General features: G+C 42.1%; 1 protein-coding gene across 1 annotated transcript in view; it reads right to left on the bottom strand.

The window, feature by feature from the left end:
• Positions 1–4,750: 4,750 nt before the first annotated feature.
• scaf8 (SR-related CTD-associated factor 8) overlaps positions 4,751–19,351 on the bottom strand; it is a 237,750-nt gene continuing 223,149 nt past the window's right edge. Inside the window, exon 22 of the transcript XR_010018938.1 lies at positions 4,751–4,889. The gene's annotated coding sequence lies outside the window, so the exon portion shown is untranslated. The remainder of the gene's footprint in view (positions 4,890–19,351) is intronic.

Here is a 19,351-nt window from a genome sequence, read left to right as displayed (position 1 = left end):
CTGTCCGCCAGAGAAAGCAGGATCTCCCAGTGGCCACACATTTTAATTCCACATCCCATTCCCATTTTGACATGTCTATCCACGGCTTCCTCTACTGTAAAGATGAAGCCACACTCAGGTTGGAGGAACAACACCTTATATTCCATCTGGGTAGCCTCCAACCTGATGGCATGAACATTGACTTCTTTAACTTCCGCTAATGCTCCAGCTCCCCCTCGTACCCCATCTGTTATTTATTTTTATACACACATTCTTTCTCTCACTCTCCTTTTTCTTCCTCTGTCCCTCTGACTATACCCCTTGCCCATCCTCTGGGTCACCCCCCCTTGTCTTTCTTCCCAGACCTCCTGTCCGATGATCCTCTCATATCCCTTTTGCCTATCACCTGTCCAGCTCTTGGCTACATCCCTCCCCCTCCTGTCTTCTCCTATCATTTAGGATCTCCCCCTCCCACTTTCAAATCTTTTACTAACTCTTCCTTCAGTTAGTCCTGACGAAGGGTCTTGGCCTGCAACGTTGACTGTACCTCTTCCTAGAGATGCTGCCTGGCCTGCTGCGTTCACCAGCAACTTTGATGTGTTTTGCTTGAATTTCCAGCACCTGCAGAATTCCTGTTGTTCTCATCATCATTAGGACTCTTTCCAGTGATGATGTTTCCTCAGCTCACACATCACTCACTCCAGTTTGATACTATCACATTTTACATACCCATTTTAATTATAAATAAAATCACTTTCTTTCTCTTCTATTGTGACAGCATTTGTTCTGTTCTGTATTCCATCAGCTATTTAGAGATGTTACATCAAAGCAACATTTCTTTAAGTTATCTGAGAATTTAATCAGCATAGATAACAGAAACATCAAAGATATATAACTTTGCCTCAAGGATAGCTGTAGCTTTGACATCACTGGTAGATATTGTTCAAACAATATAAACTGCATATTAGAGTGGAGGGAGTTGTCAATGAATAAATCTCATTGAGATTGACAGAAGGTGGGGCATCCCTATAGAGTTAATGATTCAAGTTAAATGGTCTTCAAATAATCATTACGGGTTACAAAGCCATCTGTGCAGTATTTTGCATCCAGACCTTCCAGAAAGGACGACAATTTACAGAGGTGCTGCAGTCCTGTACCCCACTCCCTACCATCCTCCAAATTATAGCAAATCAAAAGGAAGGGGATATGTGTGCTTTTAATTATACATAATGCATCAGGAAAGACTAGCTGCTTTAATTAAATACAGTGCTGGAAATATTGAGGAATACACACAAAATGCTGAAGGAACTCAGCAAAACAGGCAGCATCTATGGAAAGAAATAAACAGTCCATGTTTCGGGCCAATCAGGACTGCTTTATCTAGCCTGTCAATGCAGTTTGACAAGTGCACACCATTAAAACTACAAACAAAATGCTTTTCAAAAGCTTCTTAATTTCCTGAAATTTTTAAAAAATCCTCTGATTTACTGTCAACTCCTCAGCACCCATGCTAACCAATTTGATCTGTATTACTAATAGGCCACACTGCCTATTTCCTTCCCTAAAGGTCTATTTAGACTATTAGACATAGGAGCAGAATTAAACCATATGACCCATTGAGTCTGCTCTGCAATTTAGCATTGCTGAAAACACCGCATACTGCATTGCAATCTGTGAGCTAAATACTGTGTGTACTCTCAAACTCTGCTCAACAGCACCACATCATTGTAACACACAGTTGTCCTGATCTATAGTTCCATTTCATCCTTTGCCTCTTTATAGAAAATGCTCCCTGACCAGATGTGCAGTTGCAACATCTTCTGTTTCCTGGAGCTGCATTAGGTAACGAACCGGGTCAAGTCACAGATCTCTCAGTGGGTGAGCATCTGGGGGACAGTGACCACTGCTCCCTGGCCTTTAGCATTATCATGGAAAAGGATAGAATCAGAGGGGACAGGAAAATTTTTAATTGGGGAAGTGCAAATTATGAGACTATAAGGCTAGAACTTGCAGGTGTGAATTAGGATGATGTTTTTGCAGGGAAATGTACTATGGACATGTGGTTGATGTTTAGGGATCTCTTGCAGGATGTTAGGGATAAATTTGTCCTGGTGAGGAAGATAAAGAATGGTAGGGTGAAGGAACCATGGATGACAAGTGAGGTGGAAAATCTAGTCAGGTGGTAGAAGGCAGCATACATGAGGTTTAGGAAGCAAGGATCAGATGGGTCTATTGAGGAATATAGGGTAGCAAGAAAGGAGCTTAAGAAGAGGCTGAGAAGAGCAAGAAGGGGGCATGAGAAGGCCTTGGCGAGAAGGGTAAAGGAAAACCCCAAGGCATTCTTCAATTATGTGAAGAATAAAAGGATGACAGGAGTGAAGGTAGGACCAATTAGAGATAAAGGTAGGAAGATGTGCTTGGAGGCTGTGGAAGTGAGCGAGGTCCTCAATGAATACTTCTCTTCGGTATTCACCAATGAGAGGGAACTTGATGATGGTGAGGACAATATGAGTGAGGTTGATGTTCTGGAGCATGTTGATATTAAGGGAGAAGAGGTGTTGGAGTTGTTAAAATACATTAGGACGGATAAATCCCTGGGGCCTGATGGAATATTCCCCAGGCTGCTCCATGAGGCAAGGGAAGAGATTTTTGAGCCTCTGGCTAGGATCTTTATGTCCTCGTTGTCCACGGGAATGGTACCAGAAGATTGGAGGGAGGCGAACATTGTCCCCTTGTTGAAAAAAGGTATTAGGGATAGTCCGGATAATTATAGACCAGTGAGCCTTACGTCTGTGGTGGGAAAGCTGTTGGAAAAGATTCTTAGAGATAGGATCTCTGGGCATTTAGAGAATCATGGTCTGATCAGGGACAGTCAGCATGGCTTTGTGAAGGGCAGATCGTGTCTAACAAGCCTGATAGAGTTCTTTAAGGAGGTGACCAGGCATATAGATGAGGTTAGTGCAGTGGATGTGATCTACATGGATTTTAGTAAGGCATTTGACAAGGCTCCACATGGTAGGCTTATTGAGAAAGTCAGAAGGCATGGGATCCAGGGAAGTTTGGCCAGTTGGATTCAGAATTGGCTTGCCTGCAGAAGGCAGAGGGTTGTGATGGAGGGAGTACATTCAGATTGGAGGGTTGCGACTAGTGGTGTCCCACAAGGATCTGTTCTGGGACTTCTACTTTTCGTGATTTTTATTAATGACCTGGATGTGGGGGTAGAAGGGTGGGTTGGCAAGTTTTCAGATGACACAAAGGTTGGTGGTGTTGTAGATAGTGTAGAGGATTGTCAAAGATCACAGAGAGACATTGATAAGATGCAGAAGTTGGCTAAGAAGTGGCAGATGGAGTTCAACCCAGAGAAGTGTGAGGTGGTACACTTTGGAAGGACAAACTCGAAGGCAGAGTAACTGGCAGGATACTTGGTAGTGTGGAGGAGCAGAGGGATCTGGGGGTACATGTCCACAGACCCCTAAAAGTTGCCTCACAGGTGGATAGGGTAGTTAAGAAAGCTTATGGGGTGTTAGCTTTCATAAGTCAAGGGATAGAGTTTAAGAGTCGCGATGTAATGATGCAGCTCTATAAAGCTCTGGTTAGGCTACACTTGGAGTACTGTGTCCAGTTCTGGTCGCCTCACTATAGGAAGGATGTGGAAGCATTGGAAAGGGTACAGAGGAAATTTACCAGGATGCTGCCTGGTTTAGAGAGTATGCATTATGATCAGAGATTAAGGGAGCTCGGGCTTTACTCTTTGGAAAGAAGGAGGATGAGAGGAGACATGATGGAGGTGTACAAGATAATAAGAGGAATAGATAGAGTGGATAGCCAGCGCCTCTTCCCCAGGGCACCACTGCTCAATACAAGAGAACATGGCTTTAAGGTAAGGGGTGGGAAGTTCAAGGGGGATATTAGAGGAAGGTTTTTTTACTCAGAGAGTGGTTGGTGCGTGGAATGCACTGCCTGAGTCAGATACACTAGTGAAGTTTAAGATATTACTAGACAGGTATATGGAGGAATTTAAGTTGGGGGGTTAAATGGGAGGCAGAGTTTCAGGGTCGGCACAACATTGTGGGCCAAAGGGCCTGTAATGTGCAGTACTATTCTATGTTCTATGTTCCTATGTTCTATTATGGATTCTAAGATCAATTAAAGATCAATTTTACAGGACTTATAAGTGAAAGGAATTTGGTTTAGAAGTTCTGAAAACAAATGATTTCATTTACAGTTCTTTAGGTAAAAAATAGATTATGTTTTCATTTTTACTTAATCCAAGCATAATTTACAATAGCAGTGTGCATTGCTACAAAAATAAAATTTATAAATTAAGACATACTGTACAATGCAGGCTTAATACTTGTGTACAGATTCTGAGTTGGAAACATTTACGGGATCTACCTCTGGAGAGGTTCCACAATCGTATGGCAATATTTTTGAGTTGCCATGCAAATCCATTCAGTTGACCATCTGGTGATTCGGTGAAGCAAAGAGCTGACCAAAATGTTCTTCATACGCTTACAGTCAATCTGCATGGCTAACTAGGCCCAAATATATTGCCTTAGTGTTGGAGTCTGACAAAATTATTGTGTGTTTTACAAAATGCATACGTTATTACACTTCTTCCAATCTTGTGAACAGTCTCTGGTTGCCTCCAGGTCATTGGGATCCACAAATTTTAGCTCTTATTAGGTTGGTACTTTTACTCTTGCATGTGCAAAGACAGATGGTTTCTGCTAGTTTTCCACAGGTTGAAATTAGCTCCTTTCAGTGTGTATTCGGCCACATTTCTTCCAGACGACCCTTGAACTCACTGCTACCTCCATGCTTAGTCTTCACATTCATCTTCCACATCGGAATCCATGACGAGTTCGCCCCAGGAGTGATAGTGACACTGTTAGATGTAAACAAATTACCTGTGAAAATAAGAAAAAAAGTATAAATTCATTATATTTTAAAGCTTTTTGTCATTTCTTTAAGATGAAACTTATGAACTACACCTCTCTTTAACATTAGATATATTAATGTAGGAAAAGCAATTACTTTATATATTGTCTGATACAGTACAACAAATACTTAAGTGTTAAAACACCTCAGTGAACTTCAGCAGCATTACCAGCCGGAACACGGTTGCTTAAAGAGAAATTAATACAATCTTTATTAAAAACATAGATTTTAAGGAGATTTTGGGTGACACAATGGCACAGCTAACAGAGCCTCTTCTCAGCTTCCATTCCCCCAGCCCTCACACTGATCTGATTATTTTCTGCAGACTGTCTATCCAACATGTCATCACTAGATATACATCCTCCCTTCCTATTCCATCATTCCATTGGGTCTATTCCCTTCAGCACATCCTGATTCACTCCAGTTCCACTTCAACCTTGCCTCTTTTGCCACTGTAACTTCATGCCATCCATTCATCAGGATACAAAAATGGCTGTGAATCCAAACCACACTTGAGTTGCAGTTCAGAAGACTAATGCTCCATGAATTATCCTTGAATCTGTTCCAATACAGTTGTCACACTGTTATTTACCCAACAATGTGGAAAACTTCCCAGATATGAAAGGTTCACAAAATGCAGGACAAGTCAAGTGCAACTAATTATCACCCAGTCAATTGCTCTCAACCAAATTAGCAAAGTGATGGAATGTGTTGGTGCAGTTGATGTACTTGCCACTGTTCAACACAAACAAAACGCTGGAGGAACTCAGCAGGCCAGGCAGCATCTATGGAAAAAAAGTACAGTCGATATTTTGGGCCGAGACCTTTCGGCAGGGCTTGCCACTGGTGCTTAGTATGGATTTTCATCAGACCCAAACACCATCACAGTTTTACACCGAGGATGGACTCCAAAGCTGGATTCCAGAGAAGGGGTAAGAGTGATTGCTCTAAACCTTTAAAACTGAAAAAAAAGTTTGTCATCAAAGAGAAAACACTCCACATGTTGGGGTAATACACTTGCACAGAGGAAGATGGCTGCATTTGTTGGAGGTCACTGATTCCAGCCCCATAATGTTGGCCCAGGAGTTCCCCAGGGCAGTACCCCAAGACCGACTACCTACCACTGGAAATCATTGTCCTTCATTTCAGCAGGGGTTCAGAAGTAGTGGTGTTGACTGATGTTCAATTCCACACATAACTGCTTCACAAATGAAGCAGTCTAAGTTTACATGAAGCAAGACGCAGGCTGTTCAAAGGTGCAAAGATTCATTTTATTATCAAAGTATGTATGCAGAATACAACTCTGAGATTTGTCTTCTCCAGATAGTGATAAAATACCAGAAAACCTTACAAGTAATTGAAAGAAAGACATCAATCCCCCCCATCCTCACAAGCAAAGAAAAAGAAGAAAAAACTCACAAACACCAAATCACCCAACCCCTACCTTGCTCAAAAACCAACAGATCACCCCCATATGGAGAAACAACAACAAGAACATCAAACCCCAAACCCCCAGCCCACCAGTCGGCTACAAAAAAGTATGGGTGAGAACATGAAAAAACGTAGAACTGAAAGAGACCAATATGAACTACAGCTAGTCTGAACTACAATCCAATCCATAAATCTCAAAATCTCAGCAAAAGTCAAGTAACATTCAAGCCATGATTGTCTGCAATATGACAGTCTAACCACCTACACTTGAAGTTCAATGGAAATGTCAAGTCCCTCATCTCCAATATCAGAGCTCACCATTGCACAGAAATTTAATTGAATCTGCCACATATATATTGTGAGACAAACACAAGGAAATCTGCAGATGCTGGAAATATCCCCCTCCCCCTCTCTCAGTTTCAATTATCACCCCCCCCATTTCAACTATCGCCCCCTTTCCCCTCTCCTGATTTTAACTATCGCCAGTGCTTCTCCTCCTTCCCTTTCTTCCATGGCCTTCTACCCTTTCCTACCAGATTCCCTCTTCTCCAGTCTTTCATCTCTTTCACCAATCAACTTTCCAGCTCTTTACTTCACCCCTCACCTCTACCGGTTTCAACTATCACCTACCACCCTGTGCATTTTCCTCCCCTTCCCCCACCTTCTTACTCTGACCTGTCACCTCTCTCCCGCTCCTGATGAAGGGCCTTGGCCAGAAATGTTGACTGTTTACTCTTTTCCACAGATGCTGCCTGGTCTGCTGAGCTCCTCCAGCATTTTGTATGTATTACATAAACTACTGTGTCTTTGGGAACCAGTCAGAGGTAATCTATTTGAACGGTATTTCCTTAACACTAAGTTGAAATATTGAGCTTCAATGTTAGGAGATACTACTTTGGAAACATTATTAAGGATAGGTATCTTTTATATCCTTGAGATGTCCCAAACATTTTTACTTTTAATTAGAACAATATTTTGTAGTGTTGGTGGCAGTCAAAATACAAACAATTATGTCACAAAAGTAGCAAAGAGACAAATAACCACTTAAACGCTTTAATAGTGTTGGCTCTGTGAATAAAACACTTAGGGAATACCATGGGATCTTTCGTGTCCACCTTAGAGTAGACATACCACAGTTTAAATTTATCTGAAGAACAGATGCTCAGGCTGTGCAGCTTTCTCCAAGTCTGCACTGAAATAGCTTCCAAACCGTGCAATTTATTGGCAAGAATGCTACTGCTGAGCCAAGGTTAACATTATGCATCAGTTCCCTGAATTATAGCAGTGATTTCCACACAGTGACAAGGCTTTCAATGTTAATGACTTTATAGCTTGATCAACTTTACAGGCCACTGCAGACAACGAGACTGGCACAACTTACTTCCATTTACCGACTGCACCTTTGCAAAATAAAACACGTGTAATTTCTAAATTTCCTCAATTCTGGTGAAAGGCCAGTTTTGTTTCTTTCTCCAGTGATGCTACCTGAACTTCTGAGAATTTCCAGCAACAGTTTGTTTTCCACTCCATACAATACTCTCAGAATTCAGTTGCAGAATTCAGATCACATGCTGCTCACTTACGAGAAGGGCCGACCATGCAACAATAGACACAAAGAAAGTCACAACTCTGGCCTCCAAGATTTGTGCATCCATAAACCACAATAGATTTTATTTTATCAAAGCAGCTGCCTGAGCTTCACTTTTTATTTCACTCTGCATCAGTAATCACTACATGCTGCTTGACTGCACATACAAATAGCACGAAAGGAGCATCTTTCATGAATTCTTTCCCTGGATGCCTTTGAGGCATCGGGCACAAGACATGAGATAGTACTGCAACTGGGTTGAATGAACCTGGATAAAAGTTGCAGATAATTAACATTAAGATATGGAAGATTTAGCCTCTCGCACTGTAATTGGACGTGACAGCACTGGGTTGAGGATCCGCTGCTATTTGTGGTGCCAGAAATACCAGCGTTAGTAGAACTGGGCGATGAAATATTCTGATAGAAATTGGATTTCATAGTTTAACTGATGTGACTGGAAAATAGGTCAGATTAAGTTCCCAATATCCTGGGTTCCAAAGACATATAAAATCTATCCACCCCACTGGGTAACACAAAACCATGAGACACAGGAGTAGAATTAGGCCATTTGGCCCATCGAGTCGGCTCTGCAATTCAATCATGGCTGATCCTTTTCTCCCCTCCTCAGCCCCACTCCCCGGCCTTCTCCCCGTAACCTTTGAAGACAGCTGATTACCCCTCACATGTGGAAATGGAGGACCTAACATTTTGATTTTGTCAAAAAAGAAGACAGTCGGTGAGGCACGTACAAACTTATCTGAATTATATAGTTACTTCATCAAGCTATACAAGCCCTTCAAGAATAAGGCCACTGCTATCACTTCTGCAGGAAGTCCTGACATCTTACATTGATAGTGGTTTCTTTGGGGAAAAAAGCAAATAAAAACAACCAACCAAAGTAAAACAAACGCTTACCCAGTCAACACCATCCTTATCCTGCTGGAAGCTCATTTACTTTAGACAATATTGGGGTCAATTTTTAAAATTGGTGATGTTTTTGCAAAATTCTGCCTGGAAGTAGGAAGAGGAAGGTTCTTGTGTGCCTGCACTGTCCCTCCCATCCAGCCACAGATACCCAGGTGAAGAGGGTTGGATCCACTCTGTTCCCAGAGTCACCTGTGCTTCCTTCAGATACGTGGAAGGTCACTCCCGAGGAACCTGTCTAATGGTGATGGGGACAAATGGGGTGATGCATTACTTAAGAAGGAGGAGCTATTTCAATGGATTATTGACAGGGAGAGGAGCAGAAAAAGTTTGCTACTGATAACATCAGTGAGAACTGCTGCAGTACAGAGGCTCAGGTCCGCCAGTGCAGCTTGCTGGTGATGCTGGAGAAAGGCAGAGAGGAGGCGATTTGTTTGGAATGGCGCAATACATACCACAAGGGCAGTTATCAAAACAGTCACAAGAACTCAATAATGCAAGAAAACAGGAGCAGGAGCGGGCCACCTGACCAGTATGATCACAACCGATCTGTGCTGACTTCAAATTCTCTGCTTTGCCAGTTTCCAGTAACCCATAATTCCATAATCTTTCAAATATCTATCAGTATCTGAATTAAACATTTTGAATGACCTAGCCTCCCCTATCTTTGGGAGCAAAGAATTCCAGAGACTCACTAACCTCTAGGAGAAGTTTCTCTGCACCACTGTTTTAAATGACAGGCTCCTTACATCATGCTTTGAGGTAGAAGAAGGAAAAACAATAACAGAATGCAGAATGAAGTGTAACAGATACAGAGAAAGTGCAGTGCTGGTAAAGAAATAAGGTGCAAGATCGTGAGAGTTCACCTTAGTGTACTATGGAACCATTCAACAGTCTTATAATAGTGGGGTAAGAGCTATCCTTGAACCGTTCAGATTTTTGTATCTACTGACTGATGAGAGAGGGGAGAAGAGAGAATTTCTGGGGTGAGTGGGGTCTTTGATTAGGCTGGCTGCTTTACTGAGGCAGTGAGAGGTATAGACAAATTCCATGGAGTATTTGCTATCAATTCCTTCAGTCTTTTTAAACATCATGATGACCCCATAAGTTTCTAGACCTTTTCTTTCAAAAGGCTTTTTGTGTATTGTATCCTTCTCTGACAGCTCCCTATACCCCAGCAAACCCTATGTGAAAATCTTGTCTTTCAGCTCCCCTTTAAATCTTTTCTCTCACCTTAAACCTTTGCCCTCTTGTTTTCAACTCCCCTACCCTGGGAAAAAGACAGTGACTGCTTACCATATCTATGCTTCACATAATTTTATAAACCTCAATAACGTCTCCCCTCAGTTTCCATTGCTCTAGGGAAAATAGTCCCAGCATATCCAATCCTTCCACATAACTCAAACCCTCCCGTGCAGGCAACACTCGTCTGAATCTTTTCTTCATCCTCTCTAACTTAATGATAAACTTTCTATGGCACAGTGATCAGAACTGCAAACGATACTTCAAGTGTGGTTGAAGCAACGTTCCTTACAGGAACTGAAGGTGAATCATAAATGGGTAAATTCTAAAAACTCCACTTCATCTGATGTCGTGTGGTCTTAATGGAGATTGGCACATCGGAAAGGTAGCAAAGGTACAGCCTGCACTAGTGGTAGATATGTAAATTCCAAAAGCGCCCTCTGCAGAACTCAGGACACTTCTCTTCAGGTTTTCTCTCTGACCCTATAGTACACAGAGTAAGAGCATTAGAAACAGCAGCAGGAGTACGCCATCTGGCACATTGAACCTGCTCCACCATTCAATATAATCATGGCTGATCTGAAACTTTAACACAGGTATATTGTCTGCTGTTGTCACCAACTGCAATATCAATGGAGAAATTTTGTCCAGCATTCTTCCAGCATAATTAATCAGGTGGAAGGTATTGTGAATTGGTTGCTTATTCCCTTGACCCTTTTACCTCTCCTATAACACCACTTAAAGAATTTACCACCTTGGTGAGCAGGCCTTAATACTGGATGGATGGTCCAAACAGGAGGAGTTGGATCAAACTTCTGCCACAATCAATGCAACCTTGAAGGAGATGATGGTGACATTGGCGGAGGGCAGGGTGGGTGTGGTGGTGCTAACTCCCAGGGCTGCCTCATCTTCGTCAGGTCAGGGATTACCAGGAGCAACTAAACCAAGGGAAAATGATTTGGGCTACTTTGATGATCAGTCTGCAGTACTTCTATTGGTTAAGCTCTTCATGTCTCTCATGACATCCAATTGGATTAGGTTCCTACTCTGGGAAATAATGGAACATGAATAGGCTGTTGCTGATTCGACTTGAAAACAGACTCAGCAGAGATTCAGGCAATCAATGCACAGGACTTGTGTACAAGTTTTGTCTGTTTCCCAGCAGGAGCAGAAAAAATGTAAGAATCACCCCATTTGTCAACTTTACTCTTATAACACCTACTCAAGGTTATCTTTCGACCAGAAAAAAATTATTTCAGACTACAATCATTAAAAATGGGAAAACTAAGCTCTCTGCCATGAGGCAGTAAAGTCTGTAGTCTCGTGTGTCAGCTAAGCCATGAGGGTGCAAGCTGAAAACACTGGTTTTTGTATCGATGGCCTTAGTCTTTAATTGTGGATGTTGCTGCTCTCTTGTGGTTGTGATGGGCTCCTTGACTACTGCACTTGAACAAGAAGGCTTTTAACAGGCTGAACACAAAATTCTTAAAGCCCACTGTGAGAACAGTGCTTGTGTGAGAGGGTGTGTGATTTCAGTATTGGCAGAGAGATAATGGCATGGAACTGGACCTTTTTAACAGAGTTGTGAGGTGCAAGACCCAGGCAGTTTTGGGCTTCGTTGTGATTCAGAAGTCAGGTCACTCAGCCACTTAGCTGTAAACAGTCAGGCTGCCTCTCGGTGTCAAATCTGCCACAAAACCCTACACAAAGAGTCGGCAGACCCTGGTCCTTCCCTCACCTACCATAGCAAGGCTCATTCTTCTAAATCCCTCGTCGTCTCCTCCCACCTCACATTCACAGGCTAAAGCCTGAATTGGTCTACTCATACAGCGATTAAAAGTTCAAAGCACTCTGACTTCACGTTAGTTGTATTTAAATTGCAAAATCAACGTGTCATTTCTGCTAAGTGTCGTCATCGTGGCTATCCCTCGAGGTCGAGGATGATGGTCTTCTTTCTGTACAGAGTGAAGACGTCTATGCGTGTATTTGTTTAAGGTGTACTTGATGTTGCACTCCAAGAAGCACAAGATACTTCACAAATCAACCAACTGATTCCAATGGCATGGAAACCATGACGAGTGAGCTGACGGATTTGTTGCAGCCTTCATCTGTCTTCACAGCCGTTGAGTTCGAAGTAATTTCGTCTGCCTGTTCCACCGTTGAGGTCTTGGTTGGATTGTTCTTTGTCAGGGATCTCACCCTCGACCTTACCAGCATGGGTGACCCTATTAGGAGCATAGCTCCAGACAGCATCGCTCTCGGGATCTCAGGACCACACAGGCTTCTCCACCGCGACAAGGTGACAACCCACGGAGAAGTGGGTGTATTAGTAAATTAAAGATATGATTTTGAGCACTGGACTATGGTAAGGAGGATGTGTCAATCTTTAATTTTGAGGACACTTGCACCATCCATCTGTTAATGCTGTGTAATGAATGACTGGAATTTCATTTATTTATCACGTGTACATTGAAACATACAGTGAAATGCATCTTTTGCGGTAACAAGCAACACATCTAAGGATATGCTAGGGGCAGCCCATGAGTGTCACCACACATTCCAGTGCCAATTTCCATGGCCACAACGTTCAGCAGAAAGACACAAGCAGAACAATAAAAACAACAGAACAACACAGGAAAACAAGCCCCTTACTCACCCACTCACACACACAGACATGCCTCCATAGGGCAGGCCACCACAAGCCTCCAACCTTTGGCCCTAGACTTGCAGACTCGCAGTCATGGGACATCAGTCCACCTCCCAGGGCTCACAGATCACAGGACTTCAACTTTCGGGCCTCAGCTTCTGGGCATGTTAGTCATGGGACTTTGACCATCGGGCCTTGAACCCAGGTCTTGCTGATCACAGGACTGTGACCTTTGGGCCTTGACTTCAGACCTCTGACCTGAGACTAGCTGACCTGGGGACCACTGGCCTTCAATCATGAAATGCTCCAACCTGGGCTTTGAACACTATCTGCCACACTTCGAAGGTCATTACAGCTCAGCGCCATCTTGACCAGAACACACACAAAATGCTGGAGGAGTTTAGCAGGTAAGGCAGCATCGATGGAGCACGAAGAGAAGTCAGGTTCCCCAGCCCGCCACTTCTACGTTCTGCTTTTGCAAAGGTATTTGGTCTTCACATTAACAGCACACCACGAGAGGAACCATTTGGCAACAGCCTTATATGTAAATATAGGCATGAAAAGTGCTTCTTTTTAATGACTTTACTGATAAGTACATTTGGCAAGGATGTGACAGTGTATGTTTAAAAGCAGCAGGCAGCTCAACATTTTGCTGTTCTTTCAATGGAAAGGCACTGAAATTAAAGAGTGAGGTAACCATTTTACATGCTGGTTTATTGCAGGAGGTTCACTTCACTGTAACAGCCTTTTCAGTTGGGCACTGCCAAAATTGGTTATAATGATCCATATTTTATATATAATATTCACTGGAAACTAATGAGATTCATGTTAATAATTAAAACAGAGTGAATCCTTGGATATTAATACTTTTAAATGAGTTGAAGTCTCAAGGACTTCATGAGGTTAACCAGGTCAGATTTGTATTTCTTTCTGAGCAATGTACTTTGAAAAGCATTCAGCTCAAACTAACAGAGGAGAGCATTCTTCATGGTTCGTTCTAGTTGAAGATAGTTTCTCTGGCCAGTATGTTCCATTACCTGCACTGGTGCTCCCTACTTCCAGCACATACAATAGGATAGGTCCAGGAATATGAGCGCATGACAGGAAGTCGTGGAAAGCTTCAGGAGGCAGTTTGATAAGGTGGGCAGAAAGACCTCAGAGGGGAGAGAGGGAGCCAAAGGGGTTGGGGCTGGGAGTGGTGGAGTGAGGAGAAGAGGAGCCAGACAGAAGTGGAATGGAAAGGAAGGGAGGCAGAGAAAGAACAAAGGTGAGAGAGGGAAGGAGAGGGAAGGAAGGATAGGAAGGAGAGGTAGAAGAGAGAGGAAGATTGCAAAAAGAGGGAAAGAGAAGTGGAGGAAAGGAAGAAAGAAGAAAGGGTCGTGGATCAGGGCTGGCAATAGCCCTGCATTGGATGGGATGTCATGTATTTAAAGAAAAATTAGCTGTTCCATATGAAATGTGACACCCTTTTCCTGAATAACATTCCTGACTAGAACTCATAACAAATTCTGAACTGAATGATTCCACTACAAGTTAACTCAACAGGCATTAGGTTTGCAAGGCTTGGCAGACACAGGAAAGCATTACTGGTTTGCTGCCAACCACCAAAATAGCAAAAATGCTTCCAGCAGGTACTTCTGGAAACTACTGGAATCTTTCACAATAAAATTAATTAAGCTCCACCCACAACCAGCCCTTTTGAAATGCAATGCATCTGTCTCACTGAGGGAGATATCAGTGTCACAGGATACTTGTCTCTTTTTGATTGAATTCATTGGTCTGAAGCAGGGAAGAACAGAGAGAAAGTGAAGCAGTAGTGTGATGATGCTGAACAACACTGAAACAGTAGAAACTGATTAGGTCAGAGACCATTCTATCTCAAACTTTCTCTGGCGTTCCATGCTGCTATAACCGATCGATACCTCAACCCCAGTTACTGGTGATGGTTTTATTTTCCTCAAGAGTTTTTAAGGAAGAAAGAGTTCCAGATTTCTCCTATACTATATAGGAAGACTTCAGAAATTAACCCGTACAACCATTTTCTCTGGTGCAGCCTACATAATACATATGTAGAGCTCTTGGTCCTGGCAAGTGTGTACAGATTTTGTGTTGTATCAGATACTTCCACTAAACATTTCTTTTGATTATATTTATCATGAAAGATTCCACCCACCCTGCTCACGAACTGTTTGTCCCAGGGAGGAAGTGACGTAACATCCACACTAATAGTCATAGTCATAGTCATACTTTATTGATCCCGGGGGAAATTGGTTTTCGTTACAGTTGCACCATATCTAATTAAATAGTAATAAAACCATAAATAATTAAATAGTTATATGTAAATTATGCGAGGAAATAAGTCCAGGACCAGCCTATTGGCTCAGAGTGTCTGACCCTCCAAGGGAGGAATTGTAAAGTTTGATGGCCACAGGCAGGAATGACTTCCTATGACGCTCTGCGTTGCATCTCCATGGAATGAGTCTCTGGCTCAATGTACTCTTGTGCCCAACCAGTCCATTATGTAGTGGATGGGAGACATTGTCCAAGATGGCATGCAACTTGGACAGCATCCTCTTTTCAGACACCACCGTCAGAGAGTCCAGTTCCATCCCCACAACGTTACTGGCCTTACGAATGAGGTTGTTGATTCTGTTGGTGTCTGCTACCCTCAGCCTGCTGCCCCAGCACACAATAGCAAACATGATCGTACTGGCCACCACAGACTCGTAGAACATCCTCAGCATCGTCTGACAGATGTGAAAGGACCTCAGTCTCCTCAGGAAATAGAGACGGCTCTGACCCTTCTTGTAGACAGCCTCAGTGTTCTTTGACCAGTCCAGTTTATTGTCAATTCATATCCCCAGGTATTTGTAATCCTCCACCATGTCCACACTGACCCCCTGGATGGAAACAGGGGTCATCAGTGCCTTAGCTCTGCTCAGGTCTACCACCAGCTCCTTAGTCTTTTTCACATTAAGCTGCAGATAATTCTGCTCACACCATGTGACAAAGTTTCCTACCATAGCCCTGTACTCAACCTCATCTCCCTTGCTGATGCATCCAACTATGGCAGAGTCATCAGAAAACTTCTGAAGATGACAAGACTCTGTGTAGTCTTGCACAGTCTAAGACAACCAGTCTTAAAATTGATTAAATTTCCTGAGCAGTAAGGCTGGTCAACACCTCTACCCACTAACCCACCCCACCACCACTACTTTATCATTTCCTGCCGGTCACCTTATGTACAGACACTGTGGTACCTTGCGCCACTTTATGTATGCACAATCAATCCGGGTATATAAGTTTTATGTATTTATTATGTTTTATAATTTTTATTATGTTTTATAATTATTGTGTTCTTTATCTTTTTTTTTGTGCTGTATCGTATCCGGAGTAACAATTATCTTCTCTACTTTATATATGCGTACTGGAAATGACATTAACTAATCTTGAGTCTTGAATCTTGAATCTTGAACATTTCCATCCAGATTACTTTAGACAATTCACTTGTCATCGCTCCAAAGACAGCCTTATCTAAATTTAAATTTAAATTTGTTTGTGATTCAAACTATCTCTCTCAAAACCTAATATTGAATTTAATTATGTCATGTCAGGTTTAGTCATGTTCCATTGATATAAGGTTGTTAAATAATACCAGCCATTTGCCTGTTGCTAGATGTAGTACGGTGTGACATACCAATTGAGTTGAACTGACTTACAAATATCCAAGAAATTTGCTATGACAAACAAGAGAAAATCTGCAGATGCTGGAATATTCTGCTTTGCAGTCTGTGAACTTTAGGCTCTACTATAATCTAAAGTTGCATATTATATAAAAGTTTGACAGTAAATGATTGTCCAGCCTGTTTGTCTGATAGTAATACAATAATATGCGGATCATAATACATGCACTGAGCCTTGGAATTTCTAAGGATAACAACAAAAAAGAAAATGTGCTAAAAATCTGCCCAGATTCCTTCAGGTGATCAAAGCTAATAGAGGAAATTACTCAAAACGGCATTGAGTGTTTTGCTCTTCCGGATAAGTGGTGTATTGTTGTTGCAGTGGTGAGATGGTACACAATCCCACACTTGATCTCCCCAAAACGTACATCTCTTCCCATGCTATCTTGAGCCGTCAGAGGCCCATTTTGTTGCTTTCAAACGTCTTTGATTAACAGACATTTAAAAATCTTTGACAAAGATTTAAATGGCTTTTAAAAATTAAAACATTTTTGAAACGAAAAGTAAATTTATTGAAAATACATTAATTATTGTTAATTAGAAGCATAAATATACAGAAAATTAAACATAAGCTGAGCCAAACTTACCTTGTTAATTAAGGTCAGTGACCCCATTCCAATGAAATTGCCATGCTAGATGCATCAGCTTTGATTGCCGTAAAGTTTCATGGTCAGACATTAGATCGTAATTCCATAAGACGTAGGAGCAGATAGCCCATCAAGTCTGCTCTGCCATTTCATCATGGCTGATCCATTTCTCTCTCAACTTCCTTCTCCCGATAACCTTTCTGACCGTGACTAATCAAGAACCTATCAACCTTTGCCCTAAATACACCCAATGACCTGGCATCCACAGCTGCCTGTGGCAACGAATTCCACAGATTTACCACTCCCTGGTTAAAGAAATTCCTCCTCATCTTCATTCTAAATGGACATCCCTCTATTCCGAGGCTGTGCCCTCTAATCCTAGGCTCCGCCACCATTGGAAACATCCTCTCCACATCCACTCTATCTAGATTTCCATGAGATACCCCCTCATTCTTCTAAATTCCAGTGAGAAAAGGCCCAGAGCCATCAATTGCTCCTCATGTGAGAAGGCTTTCATTCCCAGAATCATTCTCATGAACATTCTCCGAACCATTTCCAATGTCAGCACATCCTTTTTTAAATAAGGGGCCTAAAACTGCTCACAATACTCCAGGTGAGGCCTCACCAATGCCTTGTACAGCTTCAGCATTACATTCTTGCTTTTATATTCTAGTCCTCTCAAAATGAATGCTAACATTTCAATTGCCTTCCTTACCACTGACTGAACTTGCAAATTAACCTTTAGGGAATTTTGCACAAGATTCCCAAGTCCCTTCTGATTTTTGAATTTTCTCCTGTTTAGAAATTAGTTGATGTTTTTATTTCTTCTACCAAAGTGCATGACCATACACCTCGTGACATTGCCACTTCTGCTCCCATTCTCCTAATCTGTCCAAGCCCTTCTGCAGTCTCCCTGCTTCCTCCACCTATCTTCATATTGTACACAAACTTGGCCACAAAGCCATCAATACCATCATTCAAATCACTTACATACAACTTAAAAAGTGGACACAACAACGACCTCTGTGGAACACTACTAGTCGCTGGTAAGACAATCAGAAAAGGCTCCCTTTATTCCGACTCTGCCTCCTGCCATCAGCCGCTGCTTTATCCATGCTAGTATCTTCTCTGTAATACTATCAGCTCTTAAGTCATTAAGAAACCTCACATGTGCACCTTGTCTAAGGCCCTTCTGTAAACCCAAGTATACAACATCCAGTGAATCTCCATTGTCTATTCTGCTTGTTATTTCTTCAAACAATTCCAACAGATTTGTGAGGCAAGATTTTCCCTGAAGGAAACCATACTGACCTTGGCCTATTTTATCATGTGCCTCCAAATACTCCAAAATTACATCCTTAACAATCAATGCCAACATCTTCCCAACCACTGAGGTCAGGCTAACTGGTCTATAATTTCCTTTCTTTTGCCTCCCTCACTTCTTAGAAGAGTGGAATGACATTTTCAATTTTCCAGTCCTCCGGAACCATTCCAGAATCTAATGATTCTTGAAAGATTACTGATCCCCCCACAATCTCTTCAGCTACCTCTTTCAGAACCCTGGGGTGTAGTCCATTTGGTCCAGGTGGCTTATCAACCTTCAGACCTTTCATTTTCCCAAGCACCTTCTCCTTGTAATAACAACTGTACTCATTTCTGTTATTTCCTTGGCCCCCACTGCCACTTCTCCAGCATCATTTTCCAGCAGGCTAATATCTACCTTTGCCTGTCTTTTATTCCTTATGTATCTGGAAAAACTTTTGGTATCCTCTTTGATATTGTTATCTAGTTTACCTTCAAATTTCATCGTTTACCCCCTTATGGCTTTTTAGTTGCCTTCTGTTAGTTTTTAAAAGTTTCCCAATCCTGCAACGTGCCCCTAATTTCTTCTCTATTGGATGCCCTCTATTTTGCTTTTATGTTGGTTTGAGCTTCCCTTGTCAGCCATGGTTACTTCATCCTGCCTTTAGAATACCAGTTCTCCTTCGGGAAAAATCTATCCAGCACCTTCCAAATTGCTCCCAGAAACTCCAGCTCTTTCTGACAGCTTCACTACACACTGCCCCCTCCAGTCAATTTTGGCCACCTGCCCTTTCATGTCTCAGTATTTCCTTTACTCCATGTAATACTGATACATCTGACTTTAACTTCTCACTCTCAAGTTGCAGGGGGAATTCAATCATATTATGATTACGGTCTTCTAGGGTTCCTTTACCCCAATCCTCCTAATCAAATCCGGTTCATTACACAACAATAGACAATAATTGAT

Source organism: Mobula hypostoma, chromosome 8, assembly GCF_963921235.1.
Source record: "Mobula hypostoma chromosome 8, sMobHyp1.1, whole genome shotgun sequence".
Lineage (NCBI taxonomy): Eukaryota > Metazoa > Chordata > Chondrichthyes > Myliobatiformes > Myliobatidae > Mobula > Mobula hypostoma.
This window is presented reverse-complemented; position numbering and strand designations above follow the sequence as displayed.